The sequence below is a fragment of the Nicotiana tabacum genome, chromosome 8 (assembly GCF_000715075.1).
Source record: "Nicotiana tabacum cultivar K326 chromosome 8, ASM71507v2, whole genome shotgun sequence".
NCBI classification, from domain to species: Eukaryota; Viridiplantae; Streptophyta; class Magnoliopsida; order Solanales; family Solanaceae; genus Nicotiana; species Nicotiana tabacum.
Genome location: NC_134087.1, coordinates 166,063,756 through 166,069,861, shown reverse-complemented (window position 1 = coordinate 166,069,861; position 6,106 = coordinate 166,063,756).

Sequence of the window (6,106 nt, the reverse complement as noted above, 5' to 3'; positions counted from 1 at the left end):
ACCCAAGAACTGAACAACGCCACGCAAAGGCGCTTCCCTCCAAAGAAGCCCGTGAGTGTTGAAGAAGCGGAAGTGTTCTTCCAACAAATGAAGATGCCGGATTACGAAGTGATAGATCAGCTGCGCAAGCACCCTGAGCAAGTATCCATGATGTCATTATTAATGAGGTCAACCGAGCATCAAAAGATCCTGCTGAAAACCCTGAATGAAGCATATGTACCGGTCAAAACCTCGGCGGAGCAACTAGAGCGGATGACAGAAAGATTCTTCGCCGTCAACCAAATCTCTTTCAGCAAGAATGATTTACCCCCGGAAGGAGCAGCACACAACAAGGCCTTGCACTTAACAGTTAAATGCCAGGACTACTACGTCAAGCGGGTAATGCTGGATGGGGGATCAGGTGTTGACATTTGCCCGCTCTCCACGCTACAAAGAATGGAAATTGGGGCAGGAAGAATCCGACCCAACAATGTCTGTGTGAGAGCTTTCGACGGCATCAAGAGAGATACCATGGGAGAAATAGACCTGTTGTTGGTCATAGGACCAGTCGAATTTCGAGTAACCTTCCAGGTGATCGACATGGACACATCCTACAATTTTCTCCTCGGGAGACCTTGGATCCATGCGGCAAGAGCCGTGCCTTCCACTCTTCACCAGATGGTGAAGTTCGAGTACGAAGACCAAGAGATCGTGGTCCATGGGGAAGACGAACATGCCATTTATCGGGACCCATCCATCCCGTATCTTGAACCAAGAGAAGGGAGCGAACATACGGTCTATCAAGCTTTCGAGGTTGTGCTGGCAGAGCAGCACGAAGAGGGAATGCCTTGCCCCCAGCCTTTCTTGTCTAACGCCTCGGTCATGGTGGCCAAAGAGATGATCCGACACGGATTTAGGCCAGGGAAGGGACTTGGACGAACCCTTCAGGGAATAACAGAACCCATTACTTTGCCAGTCATCGAGAAACCTTTTGGACTAGGTTTCAAACCTACTCCAGCAGACGAAAAATGGGCAAAGAAAAGGAGAAATGAGGGCTGGAAGTTGCCTCAACCATTTCCGGATTTATATGCGACTTTCGTCAGGCCAAGGTACGTTGAAGAAGAAGATGATGAGGTCTTCACAGCTGAGGAAATCGAGGAAATATGTGGGGCGATGAGAGAAATGCTCTGCGAGGTCCACATGGTTCAACCGGGTGAAGGCACAAGCACTGCTGAGATGCTGTACATGGGACCGAACGCCCAACTTCAAAACTGGGAGGCCACGCCATTCCCGACTAGACGGAAGTCCGGGTAGATCTGCCCTGCCACCTTTCCTGTATCACAAGTCATCTCCGGGACATAACTTGAACGTTTTCTTCTTTTCAATTGTTGTTTTGAATTCCCAGTTGTAAACATTGTTGTCTTCCAACTTTCCAAAGAAAATATACAAAAAAAATCATCATTACTTTCCTATTCTTTCTTTTGCTTTGATTTTTTATTAGTTTTCCTTTTATCTTCCTTTTTCAGTCCTAATAATGCGGCCTTGAATATGACATGCTTGCGGACTTCACGCCCAGACCACAATGAGCTATTTAATTGCGAATTAATGAACCCAGAACCAGAATATGATGCGGAAGAGGCTTTTAGAGAGATAAACCGAGAGTTGGAATATTTCGAGAATAAACCTAAGCCAAATCTGAATGACACTGAACCGGTAAATTTGGGAACCCCGGAAGAAATCCGGGAGACCAAGATAAGCATTCACACGGACAAGAAAATGCGAGAGGCGATAATTCAACTTCTTTTTGAATTCAAAGATGTGTTTGCTTGGTCATATGATGACATGCCGGGACTAGGTGTTGATCTGGTGGTTCATAAATTGCCGATTCATCCTGACTTTTCTCCGGTTCAACAAAAGCAACGAAAGTTCAAAACTGAGGTCAGCGACAAGATTAAAGAGGAGATCACCAAACAACTAAAAACGGGAGTGATTCGGGTAGTCCAATATACAACATGGTTGGCGAATGTGGTTCCAGTACTAAAAAAGGACGGGAAAACTCGAGTATGTGTAGATTACCGAGATTTGAATAGAGCAAGTCCTAAAGATAATTTCCCGCTGCCTAACATCCACATCCTGGTTGACAATTGCACCAAGCACGAAATACAATCTTTTGTAGATTGTTATGCCGGGTATCATCAGGTGCTGATGGATGAGAAGGACGCCGAGAAAACTGCTTTCACCACGCCTTGGGGCACCTACTGTTATCGGGTCATGCCATTTGGTCTAAAGAATGTTGGGGCTACTTACATGAGGGCCATGACCGCCATTTTCCATGACATGATGCACCAGGAAATAGAGGTGTACGTGGACGATGTGATAGTCAAATCCAGGACGCAGGATAATCACATCCAAGACTTGAGGAAATTCTTCGAGAGGCTAAGGAAGTATGACTTGAAGCTAAATCCAGCCAAATGCGCTTTCGGAGTTCCGTCGGGCGAACTTTTGGGTTTCATCGTAAGCAGGAGAGGTATCGAGCTAGATCCAACTAAGATAAAATCCATCAGAGATTTGCCTCCTCCAAGAACAAAGAAAGACGTGATGAGTCTGTTGGGCAGGTTGAACTACATCAGTCGGTTTATTGCCCAGCTGACAAGCACGTGTGAGCCCATATTCAAGTTGTTAAGGAAAGATGCGGCGATCAAATGGACACCTGAGTGTCAAGAAGCCTTCGATAAAGTCAAAGAATACCTTTCGAATCCCCCAGTCTTGGTCCCTCCAGAACCGGGAAGGCCACTTTTCTTGTATCTGACAGTCTTAGAGAACTCTTTCGGCTGTGTCCTCGGGCAACACGACGTAACCGGAAAGAAGGAGCAAGCAATCTACTACCTGAGCAAGAAATTCACCGGTTACGAGGCCAAATACACACTGTTGGAAAGGACATGTTGCGCTCTCACATGGGTTGCTCAAAAGCTGAGGCATTATCTCCAAGCCCACACTACGTTCCTCATAAGCAGGTTGGATCCCTTAAAGTATATATTTCAGAAACCAATGCCTACTGGGAGACTGGCTAAATGGAAAATCTTGCTTACGGATTCGACATAGTTTATGTCACCCGCACGGCAATAAAAGCCCAGGCGTTAGCAGATCATTTGGCCGAAAACCCGGTCGATGAGGAATACCAGCCATTGGATACCTACTTTCCAGATGAAGAGGTAAACACCGTAGAAGTGATCTCGGGAGGAAGCTCATGTATGGAAGATGTTCTTCGACGGAGCCGTGAACGCCAAGGGTGTAGGGATTGGGGCGATTTTGATCTCGCCTTCCGGTCAGCATTATCCCGCCACAGCTAGACTTCGTTTCTTCTGCACAAATAATACAGCTGAGTATGAAGCCTGCATTATGGGCATGCATATGGCAATCGATCAGGATGTCGAAGACTTACTGATTATGGGAGATTCTGACCTGATCATCCGGCAAGTCCAAGGTGAATGGGAAACTCAGGATGTCAAACTTATCCCATACCGACAACATGTGGAGGACCTCAGCAAGCACTTTACCTCAATAGAGTTCAGGTATATTCCGAGGTGTCACAATGAACTGGCAGATGCACTTGCTACTCTGGCTTCTATACTACCCTACCCGGGCAACGCCCACGTCGATCCTTTGGAAATCCAAATCAAGGAAAGACACGGTTACTGCAGTGTAATCGAGGCGGGATCAAATACGCAGCCTTGGTACCATGATATCAAGAGGTTCCTGAAGACACAAGAATACCCCGAGCACGCTACTGGAGATCAAAAAAGGACCATTAGGCGACATGCAAGTGGTTTCTTTCTGAGCGGTGAATTATTATATAAGAGGACTCCGGACCTCAATCTCCTAAGATGTGTCGATATCGAGGAAGCGAGAAAGATCATGCACGAAGTACACGCAAGTGTGTGCGGACCTCACATGAACGGGTATGTCTTAGCGAAGAAGATCCTTAGAGCAGGTTATTACTGGATGACCATGGAAAAGGATTGCTTTAGCTTTGTTCGGAAGTGTCATCAGTGTCGGGTGCACGGTAATTTGATTCATGCACCTCCCGCGGAACTGCATCCCATGTCTGCGCCTTGGCCATTTGTCGCTTGGGGCATGGACGTCATTGGACCAATTGAACCAAAGGCTTCGAATGGACACAGGTTTATACTGGTTGCCATCGATTACTTCACAAAATGGGTAGAAGCTGTCACTCTCAAGTCGGTCACCAAGAAAGCTGTAGTGGATTTTGTACACTCAAATCTTATCTGTCGCTTCGGTATTCCTGCGACCATCATTACAGATAATGCAGCAAACTTGAACAGTCACTTGATGGGAGATGTGTGCGAGCAATTCAAGATAACACACAGGAATTCCACTCCTTATCGGCCAAAAGCCAATGGTGCTGTGGAAGCTGCAAATAAAAATATCAAGAAGATTTTGAGGAAAACAATACAAAGTTCCCGACAGTGGCATGAGCAGTTACCTTTTGCATTATTGGGGTATCGCACTACGGTACGCACATCGGTGGGAGAAACTCCTTATCTTTTGGTTTATGGGACCGAAGCTGTAATACCGGCAGAGGTGGAAATTCCTTCGCTTCGAATCATTGTCGAGGCAGAAATCGAGGACAGCGAGTGGGTTAAGACTCGGTTAGAGCAATTGACGTTGATTGATGAAAAGTGGATGGCTGCAGTTTGTCACGGACAGTTATACCAACGAAGGATGGCCCGTGCTTACAACAAGAAAGTCCGACCCCGAAATTTCGAAGTAGGTCAGCTGGTACTAAGGCGTATTCTGCCGCATCATGAAGAAGGAAAAGGAAAGTTTGCTCCAAATTGGAAAGGCCCATACATCGTAAGGAAGATATTGCCGAGAGGAGCACTGTATTTAGGCGATATCAAAGGAAATGACCCCGACACAGCAGTAAATGCAGATGCAGTTAAGAGGTATTACGTCTAAATCATACTCCAGTGGTCCTGACACGTTGAAAATGGCGAAGGCGTTTGTTCCCCACTACTTCCCAAACACTACCCAATCCTCTCCACCAACTTTTGAGCCACTTACAAAACAAAAAAAAAACAAAAAAAAAAGAAAAGAGAAAACAAAACAAAATTTGATTGAGGCCTGAACTACGTTTGACTTGATTCCGAAAGGATACGTAGGCAGCCTCTCCCTGAGGTTCAGTCACACCAACAATAAAATCCCATCCACCCTGAAATTGAAAACCGGGGCATGTCGAGCAGTTGAGAAGTTAGTATCACTACCTCTCTTTACCAAGCACAAGCCTTCAAATCAATTGCCAAATATGGTGGGGAATCAATAAGCGTCACAAATGGAGACCAGCACACTCTGATTTGAGAGAGATAAAATGAGAGAGTCTCGGCGGTGAAAACCTTCGGGCACCACGAGGCGACGGGAGTAGAGAAACCAAAATGAGAGAGCTTGTTTAGTAAAAACTCGCAAAGAGTGCTATCAAGCGATGACAGGAAGAAAAATGAGAGAGGTCAGCCAGCGAAAACCCGCAAAGGGCGCTGTTGACCGAAAAAGAATGACGCCATCCCAAGAAAGTTTCGGCAGAGTGCCACCAGTTTGGAATCACAGATCCGTTCTGGTTCAGGAAAACGCAAGCTCTTAGAAGGTCAGACGTCCAGTCCAAAAGGCATGTCATGTCATTTAAAGCCAGCGTTATCTTCCTCAGATAAGTTTTTCTCATTCCGAAAAGGGTACTCCTTTTCTGATTTGTTTTCCCCTTTCTTTGTTTCTTTTCGAATCCCTTTCGCATTTTAACCCCGAGTTCAGGACACACCGGAAAGGACAGGTGGCAGGTTTGTTTGCACGGAATCCCGTCTCATGAAGGAAAGCACCTCATCTCGTTGATATGATTACCCAAGCATGATGAATCATGACGTTTGATGGTGTTCCGGAGTAAAGGAAAAAGAGAGAAATCTTGAAATCTTCCCCAGCAAGTCCACATTCGGACAAATCCCCACAGAGTCTCCCCCTGTACAGAACCCCACAGAGTTTCTCTTTTGGACAAATCCCCACGGAGTCTTCCTCCATATAGCTTCCTCTTGTACAAGTTCCCACAGAACACCTCCAATAAGAT